General features: G+C 38.7%; 1 long non-coding RNA gene across 1 annotated transcript in view; it reads right to left on the bottom strand.

Annotated features, from left to right (window-relative positions):
* Positions 1-1,528: 1,528 nt before the first annotated feature.
* The window catches only part of LOC132821510 (uncharacterized), a 55,054-nt gene continuing 29,627 nt past the window's right edge, over positions 1,529-26,955 (bottom strand). The window contains exons 2-4 of the long non-coding RNA XR_009645325.1: positions 10,310-10,373; positions 9,664-9,736; positions 1,529-1,932 (exon numbers count right to left, since the gene is read on the bottom strand). This is a non-coding gene — a long non-coding RNA (uncharacterized LOC132821510). The remainder of the gene's footprint in view (positions 1,933-9,663; positions 9,737-10,309; positions 10,374-26,955) is intronic.

Below are 26,955 nucleotides of genomic sequence, written 5' to 3'. Positions count from 1 at the left end.
CTTAACTAATCATGATCAACTTGTCTAATTTAAATAAAGCTTGGCAGTTAACTGTCAGTAATCATCTAACTGGAACAATTTCTGTGTCAAAGATTCTAACAGATTTTTTTTTCAGTGATACTAAAAGATAAACAACTTGTTGCTGGTATCAACAACCATTCAAATTCTTCTGGAGTGGCAACTGTTTGACAAGATTCCCCATAGGAGACTGGTTTGCAAGGTTAGATTTCATGGAATACAGGGAAAACTAGCTTGAAGGCTCAAAGTAGAAGACAGAGAGTGGTGGTGGGGAGTTGCTTTTCAGACTGGAGACCTGTGACCAGTCGAGTGCCAAAAGGATCAGTGCTGGGTCCTCTACCTTTCATCATTTATATGAATGATTTGGATGTGAACATAGGAGGTATAGTTAGTAAATTTGCAGATGACACCTAAATTGGAAGTGTAGTGGCCAGCTAAGAAGGTTACCTCAGAGTACAATGGGATCTTGACCAGATGGACCAATGGGCTGAGGAGTGGCAGATGGAGTTTAATTTAGATAAATGCAAGGTGCTGCATTTTGGAAAAGCAAATCATGGCAGGACTTATACACTTAATGGTAAGGGCTTAGGGAGTGTTGCTAAACAAAGAAACCTTGGAATGCAAGTTCATAGTTCCTTGAAAGTAGAGTCACAGGTAGATAGGATAGTGAAGAAGGTGTTTGGTATGCTTTCCTTTATTGGTCAGAGTATTGTATATAGGAGTTGGGAGGTCACATGACGGCTGTACAGAATGTTGCCTAGACCATTGTTGGAATATTCCATGCAATTCAGCTCTCCTTCCCATTGGAAGGATGTTGTGAAACTTGAAAGGGTTCAGAAAAGATTTACAAGGATGTTGCCAGGTTTTGAGGATTTGAGCCAAAAGAAGAGGCTGAATAGGCTGGGGCTGTTTTCCTTGGAGTGTCGGAGGCTAGAGGGGTGACCTTATCGAGGCTTATAAATCATGAAGGGCATGGATAGGATTAAAAGGCAAGGTGTTTTCCCTAGGGTGGGGGAGTCCAAACTAGAGGACATAGGTGTAGGATGAGTGGGGAAAAATATAAAAGGGACTTAAGGGTCAACCTTTTCATGCCAAGGGTGATGCATGTATAGATTGAGCTGCCAGAGGAAGTGTTAGAGGCTGATACAATTACAGCATTTAAAAGGCATCTGGATGGGTACATAAATAGGAAGGGTTTAGAAGGATATTGGCCAAGTGCTGGCAAATGGGACTAGAATAGATTAGAATATCTGGTTGGCATGGACGAGTTGGACCAAAGGGTCTGTTTCTGCGCTGTACACGTCTATGGCTCTATGACTCTATAATTGGGTTTAATGGAAACATTCAGATGTTATTAAAGCAATATAGCTCTCATTTACAGGATTTCTCATGTGTTCGTTACTGGGCATTGAGTCAGAGGCAAGCTGTTCTCTCAGCCTATCTGTATAGGGGGAGTAATTTGGACATAGAACTGCTAGCTTGTAAAAGGCCTTTAATAGTGATAGCCACAGCCACAATATTAAGTCATAAACATAACTGCTAATGTGCAGTTTTAAAGTTTACATTTGTGACTTCTGAGCCACTGTGCACCAGGGGCCAAAACGTCTCCTGTAGATTATGCCAAAGCAGTGTCCACTTTTCCAATATCAGATTACACGCAAGCATTCCCTCAGTGAAGTCTTGTGGTTCAGTGGGTCGGGCCTGATCGCTGAGTGCAGAGTTCCAGATTCAAATCCCATTCCAGGACTTGTTGGCCATGGAAGTAGCATGCAAAATGCAGCAAGGCAGGTTGATAATCGATTTGCTAATTCTTCTAACACCCTAAAGTAGATGGTAGATGGGAGATATTCCTGGTCAGCCAGTATGTCAGTAAGTGGCAGAAATTCCTCATAGAACCATGAAGATGGTTATCCCCTGCATAATATGAAAACAAGCCAAAGAGGAAAAAGTTTTTCAATTTCAATAGGTTACACCTAACCCTAAAGTAGATGCAAATAACAGACAGCAAAGTAACACGCAGTGCAAGGAAATTCCAATGCTCCAGTGATTTATATATTTTCTTTGAGACTGTTCAAGCCATTACCCGTCATGCATGTACAGCAGGCACAACGGGTAGCAGTTTCCATTAGATTGTCTCCTTTGCAATAAAAAGCACAAAACGTTGAATTTCCACAATCTTTTGTATCAGTTTTTTTAAAAAAGTCACGTCAAAAGAGAGCCCTGCTCACAACTCGCCCAGATCACAGACTGAATTATCACGATTGCCCTGAAGACTACCTCTGAAGATAGTCATAAAGCAAAGCAATTTTAAATGCAAGGACGCTATTGGGCACATTTTAAAATCTTGTATTTTTTAACCCATTTGAGGCTGAATTATATGCTGTCAATTGTCCTGAGGGTGAGGACAATATGAAATCCAGCAAGTAGCCTGCCCAGTCCTTACTCACCTCTCCCTGTCTTATATCAGAGGTGGGAGTGGTGTCAAATAGCCCACCCACCAGCAGGCCAATGGAAGCCCTTTAGTGGGTAATTAATGCCATGCCAGAGCTTCATCACATCGCCACAGGCTATAGTCTTTAGTTGAAGAGACCAACACCAAGCACACAGCCTGGCTGCTTTCCCTGCACAAGCTGGTGACAGCCAGGCAGGCCATCCCTCATGAATGGCCTTATTAGAGGACTCTTCAAGCTATATTCCTGACCACAACAAGCTCTCTTTCCTCCACGTCCATTCAAACCCTAACTCCTCTCAACATCCCCATTTGGAGCCTGTCAGTTTCCCCTGACTCACCTGGTTCGAGCGCAGCTTACCTCCACAAACTCTGTGTGTGAAACGGGCAGTGGGCATACTCCTAGTGGGTGGTTTCTGATTGACCAGCAGCTCTCTGAGATGGATTTCCAGCCCCAAAGGGCTGATATCACACCTGCACTCAATGAATGATCATAAACTGTTTTGTTCAATTGAAATTTATCAGCATTTATGCTCAAGCGCAGCTATAGTTATACTTCATGTACATGATTATAATTTCATCTGGTGCTTGCGTGAGGCAGCTCATGATAAACGTCTTGTTTACACTACATTAGACCAACTGATTGATTATACATCATGAGTTTGTGACAAACTTTATAGTTACAATAATTTTCCTTGTGGAGTAAAACCAGGACATTGGTCTTTTAAAATCCTAACTATTTTCTATTGACTAAATGTTACATATTCCTTGGAGTTTCTTGAAGTGCTTTTCACTGCGCGGTCCAGTGAGATCTTGCCACATCTTACCAGACATGCCTCATAAATCACCTACCGCATTCCTATGGTGCCCCACTTACTCAATTCTAACCCCATCCTACCGCTCACCACATTGCAGAGCAATTTGCCATAAATGGGATACACTGGATTTGACCAGCATTCCTAGCTCCAGCGCCATTTCTAAAAGTCTTGCGCCTACACAAATACTTCAACTCAAAACTGCACTGCACAGTTCGTACCACCTATACTGAACATGGCAGGCAAGGGAATATTGACACTCTACTTTGTGGACAGGGTGCTGCAGACGGAGGATGCCCATTTCCTCCAGGAGTGGTGATGGAGGCCATGCCACCAAACCATGTCAGCCTGGTCTGAGGTTGTCTGCCAGGTCAGTGCAGTCTCAGCCATCTGGAAGAATGCATAGCATTGCATTAAGAAGGTCAATGACCTTCTCCACTCCACCAGAAAAAGTATCGACATCTTCTCTCTGATACCCTAAAGTCACTCCATCTCTGCTATGGTACCCACCTCCAACCAAGTTTCATGCTCTACTACGCTCTCTACTGCCTGGAGTTTCATAACTCACTCACTGTTGCCCACATTGATCCCCATTAACAGTAACCCTACACTAATCCTAACACTAGCTCTATCTACTCACTTGCTCAGGTCACCTCCCTACCTACATAAAAATAACAGCCCTGCCACCCATTCTCATTTCCCTTAATGCCTTTTCTCTCTCACTTCAGGTGGAAAACAGCTCAAAAGTAGAGCAGGAAGGGTCAAGACATGTGGAGGGCTGCCTGACATTTGGCTTCTTACCCCTCAAGTGGAGAGGATCATGACTCTGACTGCCCTGAGGTAGATCTCTGAAAGTGAAGAATTAGATTTATGAGATGAAGTTTGAATGTGATTTGGTGATCCACAGTGTCACTAACATCTGGGTGGGTAGTTGAGAAATCCATGGAACGTGTCTTGGGCACATGTGTTATTTGATGTACTTCGAGGATGATCAGCCATAGCTTGTGAATTTTATATTTACCTCATGTTAATTCTGATTGGTACAATATAATTGTAGGTCAGTTAGCTCAGATGGTTAGAGCATGGTGCTAAATTGTACATGTACAAGATTACTATACAAGGTTAGAGAAGTAAAGCAAAGTTTAAGTTGTTTATTTAAACACAATGGAATTTTGTGGCTTTATTCTGTTATGTAACTAGGATTTCAAACTTCATTTACTTTTAAAAAAATGTAATTGATCCCTATCCAGGTAGCAATGTACATTTGATAATCTCAACTGGGATCATAACATACTTAACACTCATGTGTAGAAATGCTCATTGGATATTTTTCCAGTTGTATGTATTTATTTTTCTCTGCATTATAGGTAAATGCAAATCTAAAGTAACACGTTGTGTGAAGCATTTTGAGATGACATGACATAATAAGTGATCTTATAAGTGAGTCAACCAAGTTAAGATGTGAATGGCTGATCGAAATAAAGTTTGTAACATTTCACTTAGCAGTCCCTTATCATTATAATTAAATAATCTTCCATAATCTGCAAACCTTCATCCTTATTTTTGTATGATCATTAATACTTACCTCACCATAATGTTTTATGTTTGTAATATGCACTGTATAGTTATGAATCATAGAAAGATAAATTGTTTGTATTTCTAAGTCAATGAACAAACTGAGTGACTGCCTGTTGTCTGCACTGGATTTCAAATCCCTCAGTGGCCACATTTCATCTTGCCTCGCAATGTTTTCAAATACAATGGTCAAGCTCACGCTTATTACGCCTACTATACTTTCAGATCAGAGCAATAATGTTCACCCCCACTCCAATCATCTCTCTCCACCCCTGCTTCCTTTAACATGCTCCATAAAACCTGTCTCTTATAGCAAGCTTTCAGTAATTTCTCCTGATATTTCCATGTGTGATTCTGTTGTCAACATGTTTACTAATAGGACTCATTAGCATCATGGAATATTTTGCTATGTTAAAGGAACTATAAAAATACCAGCTGCTTTTGTTGCAGTAATGAGTGACAGAATTCACAACCATTATGATGTCACATACTGCAATTGTATTCCCATGTATTCCTCAACAATTCTCTCCATTTCCAAAACACCTTTCAAAGAGCTATTCTTTTGAACACTTTTTTTTAGATTAGATTAGATTCCCTACAGATTGGAAACAGGTCCTTCAGCCCAACAAGTCCACAACGACCCTCCAAAGACTAACCCACCCAGACGCAATCCCCTACCCTACATGACCCCTGACTAATGCACCTAACACTATGGGTAATTTAGCATGGTCAATTCGTCTGACCTGCACATATGTGGATTGTGGGAGGAAACCGGAGCACCCAGAGGAAACCCATGCAGACCCAGGAAGAATGTGCAAACTCCACATAGACAGTAGCCCAAGGTGCGAATTGAACTCTGATCCCTGGTACTGTGAGACAACAGTGCTAACCACTGAGCCACCATGCCGCCCCCTTTAGTAACCCACAGTTCCCTCACTCGACCACTATCTCGCTGCTTGACAGGTCATAGTCATAGATAGTTATAGAAATGTAGAGCAAGGAAACAGACCCCTCAGTCCAACCCATCCATGCCGACAAGATATCCCAACCTTATCTAGTCCCACCCGCCAGCACCCAGCTCATAGATTCATAGAGATGTACAGCACATAAACAGACCTTTCAAGTTCAAATTGTCCATGCTGACCAGATATCCTAAATTAATCTGGTCCCATTTGCCAGCATTTGGCCCAAATCCCTCTAAATGCCTTCCATTCATATACCCATCCAAATGCTTTTTCAAATGTTGTAATTGTACCAGTCTCCACCAATTCCTCTGGCAGCTCATCCCATAGATGTACCACCTTCTGCATGGAAAAAATGCCCTATAGATCCCTTTTAAATCTTTCCCCTCTCACCCTAAATCTATGCTCTCTAATTCTGGACTCCCTTACCCCTGGGAAAATACTTAGTCTATTTATGCCCCTCATGATTTTGTAAACCATTAGAAAGTCATCCCTCAGCCTCCAACACTCCAGGGAAAACAGACCCAACCTATTTAGCTTCTCCCTATAGCTGATGAAACTCTTGCCCTATCTATAGTTTATTCCCTCCCCCTCTTCATTCTCCTCTGAAAAATGTTTTCAGACATTCTGCTACATTGGAGACATTACATGAGTGTAAGTCAATGTTTAAAATTACAGACGCAGTCAATTATTCTTTACACACAGCCTGTAGCTAATAGCTGATTTGAAAATCTTAATTGGTAATCATTAATAGCTTTGCATTCAATCCCTTCATATTACTGTCAGTTTTTAAATTTTAGGTTTAGATTTTTTAACATTCTTACTTGAAAAACAGAACCTAGCAGTTGACTATCTGGGGGTGATGGTAGAAGCTTTTCAATAACCCGCAAAGGTAGTCAAAGTTCACAATTCAATTTTCAGGTGGGCCTGTAACTCCACAAACAGCACGTTTTCAAACACAAAGCTGTTCAAATTCCCAATTAGGATTTTATTCCATTTTGAAGCTCACCCGGGGAGAGCTTTTATGTCACATGGTATTTATACCAGTTAGCGAGAGGCCTATATAGTTGTCCTTAAAAAGGAGAGCTTGTCGCAACTCTACAAAAACGCTACGCATTTTCTTTTTCTGGGCTCAGGAAGAACAGAAGGGCAACCACTGGCTCCACAAAAAATATTGCAATCGTTATTAATCTTCTTCTTGGAAATGAACTCTCTAGTTTTTCTATTTTCTCCTCACCACGTTGAACCCCAACCTGTTGACCAACTCAGACTAAGAGCCAGTCCCATTCCTACTTTCACACCACCGATGGGCTCCATTTGGGGATATGCAGCAGCATTTCAAAGAGATTTGACCTGAAAATGGTTTCAGACAAACTTCAAAGCTAACAGGCTAACTGCACCAAATTTGAGCAGAAACCAAAATTCCTTCTGACTTTTATTGAATCCTTGAAAAATGCTTAATGTTATCCTTCTGAGCTTTATACCATGAAAAACAGCTTACTTCACCTTTTGTAGAAACAAATGTACAGTTTTACCATAACTTAAATACAAAATAAATGTTTTATTATCTGCAGTACTTTGTTTTATGTTATTGCCTAACAAAGTTGTTGGGAAGAGGGATGAAATTAATTGTTAGAGAGTGGAATTTGTGATGAGGACCAAAGATAATGAATGAAATTCAGTGAAATGATCCAAGCCTGCTGTAGTACAGGAAGTGCTAGGTGCTGTATTTACTTTACAATTTTTTTTGTCAGGAAAGCTGTAACTTCTTTGTTCCTCCATTGTAAGGAATATATCTATGTGACATGGAATCATATAATCTGCATCACCAATTCATGATCATTTCTAATGGTCTTCAACTTAATATTTTTAAAGTGAGTAGAAACTCTATGACCCAGACATTCCAACAGTGGCACTGCATCCATAAGATCTCGTAACTGGACATAACTGTGCATTGGGTCTTCCAAACTCAATTTTGACAGAAATGCAAAACAACACCCCACCCACCCCCCACCAGCCCTCAGTTTCAGGCCCTTAATGGCATTCTCTGACATATGGCTTGTTTAAATGTAAATTTTGCATGTTAGGGAATGGGTGAGTGATTGTAATAGGTAGTTGGATAGAGTGGGCCTGGATAGGGGATATGGTGGGTAAGTCTTTAGGGGTGAGATGGAAAGGTGAGCAATTGGGTAATATGCTCAGTAAATGGACAGTGGAGAGATTAATTGACATGTGAGATGGATAAACAAGTGGAGGATTGAAGAGTATATTAGACAGAATGGGTAAGGGTGAGGTGATAAGTGGTTATGAATGGAAGTTGAGGGAGGTAGTGGTAAATAGGTGAGGTGATAGCAATGCCTATCAGGAATTTGATAAGGGGGGAATTAGTGATCAGAGGTAATCAGGCCAGACATTAGGGGAATAGTCAGTTACTGAGTCATAGAGATGTTCAGCGCGGAAACATACACTTCGGTTCAACTCATCCATGCCGACCAGATATCCCAGATAAATCTAGTCCCATTTGCCAGTATCTGGCCCATATCCCTCTAAACCCTTCCTATTCATATATCCATCCAGATGCCTTTTAACTGTTGTAATTGTACCAGCCCCCACCACTTCCTCTGCAGCTCATTCCACACAGGCACCCAGTCGGTTAACTGGAAATTAGGTTGGGGGTGGTCAGTGGTAGTCAGGTTGTCAGAAAGTGTTCAGATAGTCAGGGCAGTAAATTGGATGGTTGGGGCAGTATTGTTCTGGTGGTCAGGATATTATTCGAGTGATGAACATGGATAGTTAGGATGAGATGGTGGGAGTAAAAGTAATTAATTTTGAAAAACTTGTTCATGGGATGTGGATGTTGCTGGCCAGTTCAGTAGTCGTTGCCCATCCAGAGTTAAAAACATGCTGTGTGTTTGGATTCATATGTAGGCCAGTCCAGGTAAGGATGGCAGATTTCATTCCCTAAAGTGGGACTATTGAACCAGCTGGATCTTTGAAACAATTTACAGTGGTTACATGGTCTTCTTATTTCAGATTTTTAATTTTTTTGTAAATATTGAATTCAAATTTCATTTTCTGCCATAATGGGATTAAAACTCATGCCCCTAGACATTAGACTGGGACTCTGGATTACTAATCCAGTGGCATTACCACTGTTCTATCACCTCCTTCCATTTAATAAAATAATCAGCACCTGATATAGGTGCTGACAAGTGCCAGATATTGTATTGAGGTCTGTTCTGTGGTTACCCAGATATTAGACTCGATTTCAATCTGTTTAAACTGTCCTAGGTATAGGGAGCAGCCCTGTAGGTACCCAGGTATTAGACTTGAGTTCACTCTGTCCAAGATTTCCTGTGTATCTATCCAGTGTCCCAGGGAGTAGATTATTTGCCCATCAGAAGTTGAAACTTCTCAGCCAGTTCCTACAGGCTCAGTGCATCAGGACTCCCATTGAATACTAACGGTTCTGTCACATCTGGCCTCTCTTGATCCGGACACTGGAAGTTGTAAACCCACTTGCATACATTGTTATATATTTGTGTTGTTTGCTTTATATCAGCTTGAGTGATTGAACTGAGTGCAGAATATTGAGTTACAAAGTAAATTAATTCCTCAGCTCCATATAAACAGCAACTAAGGCAACATTTAGGGTGAGCATCATGTAAAAATCAACAAGGGCATTTGATCCAAATAATGGTTAATGAGTGGTACAAGGGTGGGACTTGCACAACCTTGCAATCAAAGGCATGACAAATGTAAACATGTAAATTGTCCACTAAAGAATTGTTATAGAATCCATTTCAATCAATTCTCTGTGGAACTAGTGAATACGTCTACTTACAACAAGATCGTCTTTTCATATAAGGATCACTGGTAAACCCACTAGACTGGCATCAACGTTAGTCTCTGTTGGCCTATTAGGATCAAAATAAATCAATGTATGAATAGAGAACAAATGCTGGATTTGATGTAGAGCATGATTATGCTTAACATGCCCCTTGGTAATTCTCTAACAGTTTTGCAATTGCAGTGAAATTCCAAATAGGAAATAACTATACAACTCTGCAGTATTCTACCAAATTGATTGAAGGGGGTGCAGAATTGAGGATTAGCTTCCAATTTGTGTGTGTTATCTGGTTACATTTCTGTGCTATGTAACTGGGTTATGGCAATTCATCAGATTGGTTTTGGAATGACCACAATTATCTATCAGACAGCAAAGTGTGAAGTAATTTTTATTGGACAGACACAACAGTCTTTACCTTTTTTGAGAATGAGAATAATTTCCATTATCTTAATAAGACACTTAATTGCTATTTCATATATTGCATTGAAATCCTTTTGTTGGGTTAACCTGGGATTTATTTTAATGATCCGCCCCAGAATATGTATTATGGTTGTGTATATACTATGTAGGTTTATTTTACATTTTATGAAACATCTTGCAGAATTTTCATGAAGAGATTTATTTGTATTTGGAGACATACCTGTTCAATTTCCCGCTGCAGTAGCACAGTTATGGTCAGTAGACAGAAACCCAGAAGTTATAACCTAAAGGGTTAAAAGATTGCAGATCTAATTACCTAATGTTGCTGTTTCCTGTGTCAGGCTCATTTTCTCACCTTATCAAGTGATAAAGTTACTTGATTTGTTGCTTGCCACTGAGTGCTTGGATCTCCTTCCTCACTGTTTACCCGCACATTAAGTAGCACTATTCACTTACAGCCATCAGAAAAGAGGGTCACATGTTTTCAGGAAAAGCTCCAGCCTCCCTGCTGTAAAGTCAACTTTGTCACCTCATAACTGACAGTAATTAATCACCTGTTTAACACATGACACAATAAGGATAAGACATCTGACCTTTTAACCCTTTAGATAGTATTTCCAATTGTTGGAGCATTAGCCTGTTACGATACACAATATCTCCTGCTTGAATTTCTCACTATTCTTGGTTCTACTGTAATCGTGTAAAAGCTATCTAAATACCTTGTATAAATTTCACATCCTCATGATGTTTTTCGAAATTAGATAGTGAGAAGGCTTCTTGGACATTGTCAGAGACTCCTGATTAGAACTTAAACATGTATACTCCAGTTTTCACTGATGTTAGCATTTTGGTTCCTTCTAAAATGAGTAAACTTGCTCATCTGTGACTCGGAGGCAAATGTGTTTATCAAGGTTCCTTCCTGCACTGCTCAAGCACGTCTCCTGAGTGCTCATCCGAGCATTCCGTATAGAACACAGAGAAAGGAACAAAAGGTATTTGCAAGTGAAAATAGACAGAAGATTTGAAAAGTAATCAATTTCAAAACAGGCTAGTAAGGCAAGTTAAATGGGAAGTTTCTGTACTTGCTCCAGTTCAATGCGGTACTTGAAACACTTAAATTCAAATTTAAGATGAAGCAATCAGTAATATAGAAGAGCTTGTATTGTTTTGTTAGTTTTCATAGGCACACATCAAATCCTTGGATTTAGATTAATTTTCTTTTACTTATTGCAGCCATCCAAAACATTCTAAGTAAACATATTAAAATTAAAAACAAATTAAGTCATTTGTAAGGTACACATCAAAGGCATTTTGTCAAAGAACAGATTATATTTCAGCCCCAATGACAGGTGCAAAAGGGGCAGATGTGTAATTACAATGATAGGAAAGAACACCCAGCAATCCCAACATATTCCCTACACATCTCTTTTTCTTTGTCTGGATTTCAGCAGCATTGAAGTAAACTAACATAGGTAAATCACTCCCTTTGAAGTTATCAGTGCCACAATGCAATTTGGACTGTTAGGTTTGTAGATCCCATATCATACAGTCACCTATACAGGCTGGTGGCAACCATCACTGAGCCACGGAACATCCACGTAAGAAGGAAGACTTGCATTTGTGTGGCAGCTTTCATGACTGAGCCAGGAAGTTTTAAGGTACTTTATAACCAAGAAAGTATGTTAAAAGAGTAGACACTATGTTAGTGGCTGAAATGTGACACCGAGTCCTAGCAAAGCAAGTTCTCACAAACAGCAAGAGGATAATAAGCAGATAATTAGTTTTTGGATGTTGGTTGAAGGATAAATATTAGCCAACACACCAAGGAGGACTCTTCTCCTCTTTGAAAAGCATTGTGGATTCTTTGCCAGCCATCTGAGAGGACAGATGGGACATCAGCATAACAATGGCACTTCTAACCATACAGCACTCCTTAAATCTTGTAACAGCCTGGATTATATACTCAAGTGGGATTTGAGTCCTCAACCTTCTGGCTCAGGAAAGATCAAAACCACTGTATCAAGATAAACAATTTATCCAAGCACATTTTTTTTCAAACCTTGTTTTACGATTCCTTATGATTACTTCTGACCCAGGATGATGAAGAGTACTCAGCTTGGCCCAACAAGAAAACTTTTAGGCCTTATCTTCAGCATTGTTCTCCTGTATTCTCTGGCTGAAATTGGCATAAACCCTGGTTCCTCATCCCAGCAGTCAGGATTCATACTTAATATACAAGCTTAATCTCAGCTTGCTGCACCCAGTGTTGCTGTGTTTTGCAGTTTTACACCCTGCTAGCCTTTTAATCATCACAGCTACTTCATACAGACTGTACCAAACAATCTGATAGACAAGGTGGCGCATAAGCAAAAGCAATAGGTGCTACCTGGGAGGGAGTAGGCATAGTTGCATTTTCTCATCTTTTATTGGAAGAGAAGGTGCTTTCAATCATTCATATGCCCATTGCTGAGGCTGAAGTCAGTAGCAGGGTGAGATAGAGGATAAAAATGCTTATATCCAACCCTTTCTTTTATACCTTACTCTCCTTCATCCGACAATTTCTTCCAATTTAGAAGTTGAAGATGGCACAAACATAAGCCTCATATTTTCTCCCTCTCTTTTCATACTTTTCTACTTGCACATTGCCAAAAATGTGCAAGTTGGTCAGCCTGCCACGGAAAGAAGATGAGTGGGAAGAACAAGAAGACATTGATGTTGAAGAAATACCAATGACTTAGTCATAAAGTCATAGAGACACAGAAGCAGACTCTTCTGTCCAACCCATCCATGTTGACTAGATAGCTTAAACTAACCTAGTCCCATTTGCCAGCACTTGGCCCATATCACTCTAAACCCTTTCTATTCATATACCCACCCACATACCTTTTAATTTTATAATTGTACCAGCCTCCACCACATCCTCTGGCAGCTCATTCCATACATGCACCACTCTCTGTGTTGATCTCACATCTGCAAACACCTGCTCATACTGACAACATTCATAATTTTGAAGATATTTAAAAGTTCTATCATTAGTAAGACGCTAGGCATGAGAGACCTGTGGCCAGACTCAGGATGGTGCCAACTACCCAGAAACTGAGGTTGCTCATAGATTCTACTACAAGAGATTCAGTTGAGGTCTTTGATGTGACTGACTAGAGAGGAAGGCTGATGGGTATGCACAGTGAAATGTTTGGTACATTGACGGCCTGCCTGAAGATCTATGTGAAATGTCAAGGACCATCAAGGACTCAGGCAGCCACTTTGCATAGGGTTTGTCACAGAGCTTTGAGTCCACAATAGCCAAAATAGAAACAGCAGTATTAGTATTGTGGATCTAACAACGATGAAGTTTCAGATAACTGATACCTCCGTTTCTATGGCAGCACAACCCAATGTCTGGGTGGGGGCACTAGGAGTTCAGGGTGAGGTTATGCAAGCTGTAACTACTGCATTCATGCCTAAAGATCCCAGAATAAAAAAATGGATGTTTCAGAATGTTGCAACATTCTCTCTTCCAAAGACATACTATGATTGCTGTTACGGGGATGGAAGATTAACCTGCTTTGTGCTCTCAGAATGACAGTTTTGTCCTCTTAACATTGCCATTCCTTTATTTCCCTTCCCATAAGCTGTCAGCCAGTTATCCCAGACTGATTTGCACAGTCTAAACGAAGTCCCTGAGGACCAGAGCTGCGAAAGATTGTCCTCCAATGCAGTCTGTCTCATTGAAAGAGTGTAGCATCAACAGCTTTGCTGGAACCACAGAGATAGTAGTATGTAGGAACAGCAGACAGACACAAACTTGAGGAAAACAAGCACTAAGAGAATTAGACCCTAAGATATAGGAACAGAACTAAGCTATTCAATCATGGCTGATATGGTTCTCAGCCCCATTTTCCCTGTAACCCTTGATCCCTCATCTAATCATGAATTTATCACTTTCTGAAATATACTCAATGACCTGGCCTCCACTGACTTCTGCAGCAATGACTTTCACAGATTTACCACCCTCTGGCAGAAGAAATTCCTCCTCACCTCAGTTCTACAAGGTCCTCAATACACTTTGAGGCTGTGCCCTCAGATCCTAATCTCTCCTACTAATGGAGACATCTTTTCCACAACCATTCTATTCAGGCCTCACAATATTCTATATGTTTCAATGAGATCATTTCTTATCTTTCCAGCTGTATCAAATAGAAACCCAGCGTCCTCCCTGTGATCATTCTTGTAAACCTCCTTCGGACTTCCTCCAATGCCACCACATTCATCCTTAGGTAGAGGCCCCAAAACTACTTGCAATATTCCAAATGCTTGACCAGAGCTTTATACAGCCTCAGCAATACATTTTGCTTTTGTATTCTCACACTCTTTAAATTATTGTTAACATTGCATTTGCTTTCCTAACAACCAACTGAATCTGCATGTTAATCTTAAGAGAATCCGAAACCAGAACTCCCAAGTGTCTTTGTGATCCAAATTTCCAAAGCCTTCCCCCATTTGGAAAATAGTCTCTGCCTCTATTCTTACTACCAAAGTGCATAACCTCACATTTTTCCACATATATTCCATCTGCCACTACTTTGCCTACTCTCCCAGCTTGTCCAACTCCTTCTGCAACTCCCCACTTCTTCAACATTATCTGTCCCTCCACCTAACTTTGTATCAATTGCCAATTTAGCAACAATGTCCTCAGTTCCTTCATCCACATCATTAATAGAGAACATTAATAGTTGTGGTCCTAACACTGAACTTCACTAGTCACCAGCTGCCATTAAAAAAAAGACTCCTTTATCCCCATTCTTTGCCTTCTGCCAGTCAGACAACCCTCTATCCATGCCACTACCTTGCCCCGAACACCAAGGACTCTTATTCTATTTAGCAGTCTCCCGTGTAGCATCTTGTCAAAGGCCTTCTAGAAATCCAAATATATCACATTGACTAGCTTTCCTTTGTCCAACTTGCCCATTACATGCTCACAAATGCAGGATAGTTGACATTTATATATGCAATACTGTATGATTTGATTTTTAAATTTCTGTTGTAATGGTTTCACCAAGTCCAAGCAAACACTTCTTTCATTCATAACAGAGAGAAGGCAAATCGTTCATGGATAGCTGCCCAGGAACTAGTTGTTGGCTTGTCAGGTTGCCTGCTCTCGTCCTCTTTGTCTGCTGCTTGCCATATATTTTGTGCCCTCATGATGGAGAGACTATTAACTATTAGTATTAGCTGTGAGGAGTGATCAGACAAACTTGGTTATCCTCTTAAATGGAGCTACTTGTGTTGAAAGCAAATGGTCCCTGTAGTTAAACACATGCCCTATTTGGGCATGCTCAATTAAAACAGGGCATTAGCTAGGGCATAAGCATTGATTGCACGCCTATTCACCTCAGGGTCTGTCTACTCTGCAAATCACCCACAGCTACTCATTGCATGTCCACTAGTGCACTCAGAAAAATGACAGAGTGCCACCTGTACGAGAACTGTATGTCTGTATTGTAGATACCATTTTGGACCTTTAATTCTGCCCCAGTGCCAAAAATAAATGTTATGCATCCAAATTTTGCAATGATGGACTTTGTAAATCCAATTTAACCATGAATGCAATTTTAAAAATCCTCCAGTTTATTTACATGAGAAACATGAAATGAGTTTAAACAAGTTAAATCTAAATTAATTCACTTAGTTCTGGAAGCACATTTTTGGCTGGCAGTGGAGATACTTTCCCAACTCCACGTCATTTCCCTCTGGCCCTTATACAGATTGTAAAATCCATACCCACTGAAGTCAAGCATCTCATTGTAAACAAGGTGACAAGAACCAGATTTCCTCTCACACACTAATTTCACCTGGTCACGCTGGGGTTTTTGATGCCTATTAAAAGCACTCCAGGTTAAAGAGCTTTGAAGAAAATGTAAAGCCTTCTGAGGGGTCAAGAATATATGTAACATGTACACTGTTTTCAAACCTTAAAATTCAAAATTAGATGCCAGATTGTACAGCATAGGCACTTTAATTCAGTGACGCATTGTAGAGATTTGCTCTCCATAGGAAAGTTGACTTTTACATTAATCAGCCTTATGTATTTGTTCACTGTATAGTAATGTTTTTCCTAAGGAAAAAGCATGATAGTGCAATGTAGCATGTTGCAAAATGTCTTGTAACCTTTGGCATCATCCTTCCTACTGACATGAAAGTCTTTGGTAGAGAAAAAATAAACTGTTGTTGACACTTAGGGAAAAAAGGAGCTAACAATCTGTCCCTTTAAATTGTTATGATGTGGAGTTACTGGTGTTAGACTAGGGTTGACAAAGTCAGAACTCACATGACACCAGGTTATAGTCCAACCTGACAAAGTCATCTGATGAAAGCAGCGTTCTGAAAGCTTGTGATTTCAAATAAATCTGTTGGACTATAACCTGGTTTTGTGTGACTTCTGGCCTTAATTTTTTGACAGGCATTCTGTCTTGAAATGGAAATGAGTTTATTTTGTCCTAACCTTCCCAGAGGGTAATTTAATGTTTGGATAATTGTAGAAATTATCAATGCTTGGCTGAGTTTCAAGCGTTAATGAATTTTCACTGTAGGCAGCTTATTCATATGAGAATGAAAGACAGTGTCAAGACATGGAGGACATGGAAACTTAGAAGTAATGTGGATGATCTGAAGGCAGGTGAGAGGTGGATGGGTGATTACAGTGATGAGGGAGGTTAAGGATGAGGCATAGGGCCCTTTAAATAGTATTGGAAACTGGAATGTTGTGTTAAAGAACAGATGTAACCTTTCTATCTCGCCAACTTCCCACAATCCTCATGCACTCCACCATAGCTCATTAAAGCACTAGAAACATGATCCTGATGTGAAGTGACAAAAATGGCATGTGCAGTCACACATGGGTCAAATTTCTAGTTTGTAAACCTTAAAAGTATGCAGAGGAAGATTTGGCCTACGATTTCTAATTAATTTAGCAAGGAGTTTTAGGTTCATATTTTTGATTAATCATTTTCTACTAATTTTGGTGTAAGTCCCTATTTAGACTAAATTTAATTATCTCTGATTTATTTCAAAGGAAGTGAACAATTCTCTGCGGTGAAGATAATTCTTGAAAATCTCAAATCAGTGACATTGAGGTAGCACCAATGTACCTGAGCTATTCACCCATTATAAAATAAACATACCACGATCTAATGAAAGATTTCTATATCATTAATAATAAAAAATTGTGTTTTGCCACATAATGCACGTAATCCCATTAGCTTCTGTCAACAAACCAAACACCATTTTGTAAATACACTTGATAATTACAAATTCTGGAAACTGCTTATTCTCAAATAAATGTGGACCTAACATTTTGGTCACCACCATTTAGCACATCTGCAAAAATGTCTGTTCACATTTGATCACAATAGATCTCTCTCACAGCAACCTAAATAGTACATTTTGGATTTACTGTTCCAGTTTACATACGGGATTTATCACACATTGTCTTCAAGATTATTAAGCACCAAAATCCTAGCTTTCCAAAATGATGTTATTAGAGACAACTCAGACGCAAAGTAGAAACATGTAGATCCAGGCTGAAGTCACTGAACTCAGGGCTTTGCTGAACAACTGAAGAGTTTTAGATTTCACAAAATTCATAAAAGGTGAAAGGAAAGCTGAATATTACTCAAATTAAATGCGGGGGAGTGGCAATGTGAAATAAAATGTGATTGTTCTAAGAAAACACAAAAACCTTTGACTTATTTTAGGCAAACATTTGGAGAAAAATAAGGATCCATGAAGATTATTTTCAACGATTTGCCTCGGCTTGAGTAAGAGTCAGTGATTGAAAGAACTTCGCAATTGGATATAATCTAATATTTGGAGTTCCCTGAACTCACTCAGATAGAGATTGCTACAGTAGTGCCAGGAGAAACCAGAACCACCTGACGGAATGGTTTTGCATTGATGCAAATTCTCCCACTAATAGAAGCTGACACAAATTCACGTGCTGAGTCACTGCATTCTCTCTCCATGCTACAGTGTTCCATAAAGTATATGACAAATAAATTTTTGAAACAAATGTACACATTCAATAACAATAACTGCAAAAAATTTTGTTTCCTTTCAAGTCCTGATTTCACCACTGTATGAGGTCTCACTAATCATCACGTATGAACTTAGAGAAGTCAGTGCTGTTGTTGACATCACTGTCAGAACCTGTAAACTCAAATACAAGACATTGAATATGAGTCTTTCCCAGACTGAATGGCTCAGTTCAAAACCAAACTGTACATTTATGAACGAGCTCATCGGCAGAATTCTGCAATCTCATGTACCTTTCACATTGAATGATTTCAAAGCCCTTTGCTCCAGGAGAAACATTGACTGTTATGTGGGCAAATGGGAATTGACAATAATTGAAGTACAAAAAAAGGTAAAAATGAGAAGTCATCCATCTCATTAAAAGTCATCCACTTGTTAACCCTCCACTTGCCATTTAATTGAATGTCGGATAATCCAGTGTATGCTTATCATCACCAGCTTATTTGGTTGATAAAGCAAAGAGTGTAAAACATTCTGAGTAAAGAATAAAAGTTCAATGCTGAAACTTCTCTACAGATTAAAAAAGGGTCAAGTCCTGCCACCTGGGCAGAAAGCAGATCCTGAGACAGTGTGAAACGATGGCAGAACACTGGGCAGGAATTTGCTGGTAACAGACAATAAAAAGGTGTTCCAAACCACGGTACAACTAATCAAGTCAGCCTAAACCTCAGAACTATCAGCAACACAGCAATTTTGACAGTAGCACCAGTGGAGGTGGTCGCTGCTAAGGGTACAGAGAGAGGAGCATCCACATTGTGGTGCCTTCGAAGGTCAGATGGGACATTTTAGTTAACATGCTGGGGCCAGGTAGGCAGGTCCCAGTAATTAAAGACTGATCCCGCTGGTGGAGCTGCAAGGGAGATCATTGCTCCAGATAACCCCTCTATGGAAAATGTGTTGGTCATTAAAGACAGACTTTCCTCAGGCACCTGTCAAAAGTCTGCTTCAGAATATACAACACTAGGAAAATGCTTTAGGGGATGGTAGGAATTGGTTGCTAATTGGTCAATTAGTTTAAAATAATTAGCTGCCCACGTCCAGTTGAAGGCAGCAACACAACTGCCCCTGCAATTGACAATATTTGCAGACGTTATAGTGGAGACTCGCCTCCCAATGATCTTATGAGGTCCCTCAGCCCATTTTCAGAGGGATTGGTAAATTAGATATACCTGTATATCCTATATATGGAACCTTCAGCATCAGGCCTTAGTTTGCCACCCAGGTCAGAACAGTCTCAGCTGTTTGAAGAAATACACAAAATGTGAGAGAAAAAGTTCAATGACCTTCTCCACCCGAGTAAGTGAGCAAACAAGGAGCAGGCATAGGCCATTCGGCTTTTGAGTCTACTCTACTATTCGATAAGATCAAGATTGATCTGATTTTAGTCTCAATTCCACATTCTTGCAGACCACTGGTAATCTTTCACATCTTGGTAAACAAGAATCTATTTACCTCTGCTTTAAAAATACTTCATGATTCTGCATCCACTGCCTTTTGTGGAAGGAAATTTCTGAGACTCACAGCCCCAGAGAAAAAAAATTAATCTCTGTCTTAAATGGGCAACCCCTTATTTTTAAACAATGACCACCAAGCTCTAGATTGCCTCACAAGAGGAAACATCATCTCCTCATCCACCCAGCCAAATCCCTTCAGGATCCTACATGTTTCAAAAAAGTCACCAGAGTCTTCTAATCTCCAAAGTATACAGACTGAGCCTGTCTATTCTTTCCTCATAAGACAATCCACTTATTTCAGGTACTAATCTAGTAAAGCTTCTCTGAACTGCTTCCAAAACATTAACATCCTTCTGTAAGTATGGCGACCAGTCCTGTACACAATACGCATGATGCATTCCCACCAATGCCCTGTATAATTGAAGCATAACCTCCCCACACTTGTATTCAATTCTCCTCACAATAAAACAGAACATTCTATAAGTTTTCCCAATTACTTGCTGACTAACCTTCTGTGATTCATGCATGACAGCAACCCAGACTGCATTGCAACATCACCATTTCAATCATATACTTTTTTTTAATTCCTTCTGTCAAAATGGACAGTTTCACACTTTCTAGATTATACTCCAATTTCCAGATCTTTACCCACTTAACCTATATGTATATTATACCCCTTTAGGCTCCTTATGTCCTCTTCACAACTCAACTTCCTACCTATCTTAATGTCGTCCCTTCATCCAAATCATTTATATAAAGTGTAAAGAGTTGAGTCCCCAGCACTAACCCACATGACATATCACTTATGACATCCTGCCAACCTGAAAATGATCCATTTATTCCTATTCTGTTTCGTGTTAGCAAGACATGTTGCTTAGAATTGTACCTATTTTTAAAATATTATTAAATATTTTTGCTATCTTCTATCCATGCCAATTTCTAATCTCCAAAGGATACAGGCCCAATGCCATGAGCTTTTATTTTCTGCGATAATCTTTGTTGTGACACCTTTCAAAGGCTTTCTGGAAATCTAAGTACAATACATCTCTTGGTTCCCCTTTACTCACAGCACAAATGACCTCTTCAAAGGACTGTGATAATTTAGTAAAACATGATTTCCCTTTGACATAACCATGTTGGCTCTACATGATTACCTTGAATTTATCTAAGTGGTCTGTTACAATGTCTTTAATAGTAACTTCTAACATTTTCCCTATTACAGTATTAAGCTAACTAACCTGTAGTTTCCTGATTTCTGCCTGTCTCCCTTTTTGAATGAATGAATTACATTACTATTTTCATTGAAGTTAATGAGTTTTTGTAAATTAAAACAATTTAAAACTAATCTCACTAGCTACTTCTGTTAAGACAATGGAATGAAATCCATCAGGAGCTGGGGAATTGTCAGCTTGCAGTTCGAACAATTTACTCGAGACTACTTTCCTCATAATTGAATGTTTTTGAATTCCTCCCTTCCTTTCAATTCCTGGTTTATGTATATTTTCGGGATGTTACTTGTGTGAAGACCTGGGAAAAATATCCGTTCAATTCACCTGCGAAATCTTTATCCTGTAATGCTAATTCCTCAGTTTCATTTTCTATGGACCAACATAGTTTATTAGCTCTTTCCTTTCTTAAATGTCTGAAGAAACGTTTCCTGATTTTATATTTTTGGCTAACTCTAATCTTTCCATTCTTATTAATCTTTTAGTAATTTGTTGCTGTTTTTAAAATTATGTCCAATCTTCTGAACTGCAATCTATTTTTGCACAATTAAGTCTTTTCTGTGGCTGATACTATCTTCGACTTTCCTAGTTAACCACAGACGGCCATTCAATCCTTTACATTACAACAAATGAAAAAAAATTGTATCTGTTTTACACTTGCTAGAATAACTTCTAAAATGTTTGCCACTGCATCTCTATTGACCCATCCCTTAATCTAAGTTTCCAGTTTATTTTCACCAGCCCTGCTTTCATGTCCTCTTAATTGCCTTTGTTTAAATTCAAAATAGCAGTGTTGGGCCCATACATCGCACTGTATTCTTCCCAATGCAAAGATAGGCCTCACTGGACTTCTTGTGCAATTCTGACATAAATCTTACAGTAGCCCTCATTGCTCAGGTCCTTGTAAGATTCCATCACAAGTTCTAAATGTAAGAAAACTTGGTTACTTTCAGAAAGCTATGGCAGCAAAAATATTTAATAATATTGTAAAAATAGATACAATTCAAAGTAATATGTCAAAAAATAATGAAAACAAACATGTTGAGGTAAGCTAGCTCTTTAAGGGGGAAAAAGCAATAAATACTTATGTGGACTAAACAAAATGTTTCATGAAACATAGATTATGAAGGCAAGAGTGGAAGCATTGGATCAATAAGAGTTGATTGATAGGAAACAAAAGCTAATTTTGAAAAGATATTCATGTTGGAAGGTCTAATGGTAGTAATAGCAATTGAGCCAGTTGTCACTTTCATTATCTACTCAAGAAACAACTTAATTGATTGTGATCAAATGCAAAACAGTAGCATTTGCATACATTAAAATGTGTAGATGTACAAAGTTGGAAAAAATGTTAAAAGATATCTGAAAAGAAAGCTAATGATTGATAAATAACTTATGCATCAACCAGTATATGGAATTGTTAACTTTAGCTCAAGTTGCTACACTGATCATACTGTTTGAAGGAGAAGAGGATTTTAAAGTATTTAGTGGTGAATTCACACAAACCTCATGAGTGTGTCTAATCTCAATTAGAGTTGTATTTAGGGACTCTCATAGGTTTCATCATTTAAAATATGGAGTGCTGAACTGCTTTTATTTTAGTTTCATCCCATGCCAAAGATATTGGCTGCTGATACATTGGTGTAGCATAGTCAGTACCAACTCCAAAGTCAAGTTGCCAAATTCACCAAGATACAGCACACTTTTTTTTCAAACTCAGGTTTCCCAGTAACCAGCATTAAGGGTCTTGCCAATTTTAGTTTTGAGTTGTTGCAGCTTGCACAACAGTGAGAGGACTGATGTGGTTTAAAACCAATGGAAAATAAAACCTCATTCTAATTTTTGAGAGAAGATTCTTTTTGTCAATTATCACCATAGTTATTGGACAAGACTGAAATATCCTTTTAAGTGACTTTTACAGACTGCTATACAAAATAAGTGAGACTGTATTTTTGCAACGAAATGTATTTTATATGAGAATCTTTTTCAATGAGTTAAGGAAGTGGTACAACCTAACTGAACGTTTTATGATTGTTAGCCTTGTTATTACACTGTTTTCTCTTATTCTTCCTTGTTTGCATGTGACAGACTTGTAGCAAGGAAGAGCTAAAAGAATGTGCCTTACTTCATTGACTTTCTCACTCTTGAACAATACACTCATTAGTCATCTTGATGGTGTGTGTGCTCTTTCCTGTAATTTACACCTTCTGCGTACATACCTTTAGCAGTAATGGTCCATCAAATTTTACGCAAGGTATCTCCAGTTCATCTGTTATCTCAAATCCTGGTTAAGAAGCCAAAGTCTTTCTCCTCCAAGAAACTAAAGACGGGCTTCCAAGCCTTCTGGAGTGGAATTGTTGAAGACTTAACACATCAATCTAACTAATTAAAAATCTGGCATGTAAGTGTTCAGTTAAATTGAGACCTTTCAACCTACATTCAACCAACCTATCTTCAGTTATGGCGAAAGAAGCAGATAAAATCAATTTTTTAATTAGTTGTCATTGTCCCATATTTACTAAGGAAAATGCATCTTCTTGTACAGAAAAGAAAAATAATTATTGTTATGTGGATTCTAAAGTTCTTTTTCAGCTGGAGTTTGCATAAAAGTGACTTCTTCAATAAAAACCCATAAAGAATTTGAATGAGTAAAGTCCATCAGCACATTGTAAACCTGCATTATGTTTAAATTTCCAGTCTGATTTTTTTCTCATTCCCTCATCCTTTACCATGTTGATTTTCTTGTCCTGCATTCACCAATAGTAATTATATATTTATAATGTGTTAATCAGCTAGTTTGAACTCTCCGTTTTAAGTAGCTTCTATACAGGGTGAAAATGTCTTTGTGCCCAAAATTGGGGCTTTGCTGGCAGTAACTCAATGAACGCAAGTCTTGGAGCAGGGTGAAGACAATTGGAGTAGCGGTAGGGGGTGGAGTGGATTTCAGGAAGCACTTCTGTCTTCGTTCTGGCTTTTCTGCAACAATGACTGATCTTGAAAAGAATTTAATTACATTTCTTTGGTGGCCACAGAAGCAGCTGAAGAATCATAACCGGAGTGGGTCCAGCACCTGATCTGCTCACTGATCATCTAGCTTTGATGAAGGGATCTAAAACAAAAGACTGATATCTGATTGACATTTGTACAGAGTCAAAGGCAGTTGTAGACTTCTGTCCTGAACATCAGCAGAGACACATTTACCAAAAATGACACTACCCATAATGTGGATGTGGAATGGTGTATCCAATGTTTTCTTTAAACCCCGTTATCCAGGAAAGAACGTGTAAAGATAACTGATGCACATACATATATACATATGTACATACCACCATGTGTGTTATGTCAAGTCTTATAATAGTCACAGATTATCCTCATTAGTTGATATAATGGTGCAAATGAATGCATTAAGATCCTCTAACCTGACTATGAACATACTGAATGACAATGGAGCCATGCCATTACTTGAAATTAAAGAAATATTGCTATTTAAAAACCTTTCTGAAAACCTTGCCTAATCTTTAAAAGCAGGAGTATACAATAATAGTCATTAATGTGATGACATAAGCATGCTGCAAATCATCTTTGACATATTAATTTTACAACTGTAAACTTACTTAAGAACACTTTGTAAAGGCATACATTAGATCAGATCAGATCAGATAACATATCCCTTTAAAACAGCACATTTCTTAATGCAGGGATTACCTTTGTAGAGGACAGCCTCCAACTTAAATAAACTTTGTGAACTGTTCAAACTAACAGACTACAACAGAAAGGGTACTAGTAGTCCTTAAATAATTGACTTGAAAGTATTAAATGTATATCATTTACAAAAGAATTTAGTAACTTAAATAGAAATTGTTACCACATGTGATTGCTAAAAATTCTATATACCAAGTGGAACTACGTAGAAATCAAGCCAAAGCAATATGTAATTAAATTTGCACTGCCCAATGTTATTATATAATAAATAGCCCTGAGCAGGCAAAATGGATGTGTCACACTTCAATAGTTGAGTAGACATAAGGATTCTTGACATTATATCAATAATAATATTTTATATTGTTTTCAAATCCTAATCAGCAATGTACTAGGAAAGATAATGGGAAATATATTAAGCTTTTTTTTTAAAAGTAACTAAATTTATCATATTAATAATCACAAATTCAACAAACTCCAGTAAAAGGAAAATACTTTAAAATGGTGTATTTTAGATGATCACATCTAAAAAGCAACATGCATAAATAGATAATGATTATTATGAGCAGTGGTATGTTTTGGAATTATAAATAAATCATAACTGCTTTCTCTGCAAAATATTAAATATCTTGGTTCCTCACAACTTTTCACATGTTCCGAATTTACAATACATATTGTGCAAGACTCCTACTTTTAGAGGCATAAGTCAGAGAGCTATTCTGCATGGAAACAGACCCTTCAGTCCAACTCATCCATGCCAACCAGATATCCTAAATTAATCTAGTCCCATTTTCTAGCATTTGGCCCATATTACTCCATACTTTTCCTGTTTGTATTTCCTTGCATTATTCTCATTCACTTAATATTAATGAAATATAGTAACTTACTGCGACTATTTCAAACAATATGTCAATAAATTTTACTAAATAATTCTGATTGAAGCAAAAACTGTGCAATTTTTAGCAGTAAACCTAACACCAAACATGCAATTCTCATAAAAGATAACAATGAGATATTATCACGTGGGATAAAGCACATAGTAATCACGTTTCTGCTTATGCAATAGCCAACATCTAAGTCACGTGCTCATGCTGAATGTTAAGGATTTGTTTGCTTAATGTAATATATGTACAGGCATTGACATGAAGTAGTCTCAAATGTGCATCAATGCAAAGGAGCCAGATCACACAAAAGTCGAGTTAACAGTCTTGAATCCAAAATGCAACAACACAGCAGATAAGAGATCAAGTCTAGGAAAGTATCACTCTGGTTTCTCACCGGGTGTACAATAACTCTAGCCCACTCAGAAAGTCTACTGGAAATCCTGTGAATGTTATGTCTCTTTACTGATTCTTTTCAGTATTATGACAGAAAAACTGAGCGGATGATTCTGAAAGGGAGAAACATGGTGGGCGAAGTGAGTTGATCAAGCAGGAGTTGAATGTTAAAATCATGACAGTGGATTCAGAATGAAAAAGTAAGATGAAACATAGTGGTGCACAAGTGTCAGATGTTGACCCATGGTGTACTCCTATTTGTACTATATTTGTATGCCAGGAATGGGCATAATATTAAACATTTTTAAAATAAGCCCTACCTTCAAGATTAAGTCAGTGGTGTAATTAAACCTTATAGCACCTATTTCACATGTATTTAAAGGTGGCATCCAACAATTAATTTTTAACATTCTTACCGAGGGAGTCTTTGTTGTGACCCGCAGTACAAGCAATGCACGTAGGAGAATGGACAGTCTGATCTACAAGCGGAAGTTAGGGGGGAGGGAATGGTTTTGTGCTTGTTCAGGCAGGGGTATAATGAGTGGAATGAAAATGAAGGCACAGAGTGGTGTCAGGACATGGAAGATTTCAGTGGGAAAAGCCTGGAGCCTTGGGTTTGGTCACGAGGGTCATGAGGTCACGCACTCTGTCTAGATAAATAAAATGAGGGGCCTAAAGGGTGGGCTTGGTATGTTCGAATGTGGGACCTGTAAGTCAAACTCAGGTTGCTGAAGAAACATTCACTGAACCAGCAAGAACTTTGGTCTGATACTGTGGAGGGTTTGCTGGTGAATGGTGCAGGAGAAGCAGGTGATCCTGCATCTTCTGAGTTCACCGGTGTCATCCAGCCAGGAACCTATGTGGGAATCGTGTCTTTATTTTCATGATATTAAAAACCATGGACTGAAGTGAGAAAGAGCAGTTTTAAAAATCAGTGTATGGCTGTTGTTTTAAAAGCAAGTTACCTGATACTCATGACAGGCATGATGTAAACAAGTGCTTTAACAAGCAGCAACTGAAGTTCAGCTTGCAAACATTCTGGAAACGAGGGTCTGTGCTGATGTAGCTCTTGTTGGCAACAAGAAGTTAATTGGTCTGTACTCTAGTTACAGTTATCAA

The sequence above is a fragment of the Hemiscyllium ocellatum genome, chromosome 13 (genome assembly GCF_020745735.1).
Source record: "Hemiscyllium ocellatum isolate sHemOce1 chromosome 13, sHemOce1.pat.X.cur, whole genome shotgun sequence".
Taxonomy (NCBI): Eukaryota; Metazoa; Chordata; class Chondrichthyes; order Orectolobiformes; family Hemiscylliidae; genus Hemiscyllium; species Hemiscyllium ocellatum.
This window is presented reverse-complemented; position numbering and strand designations above follow the sequence as displayed.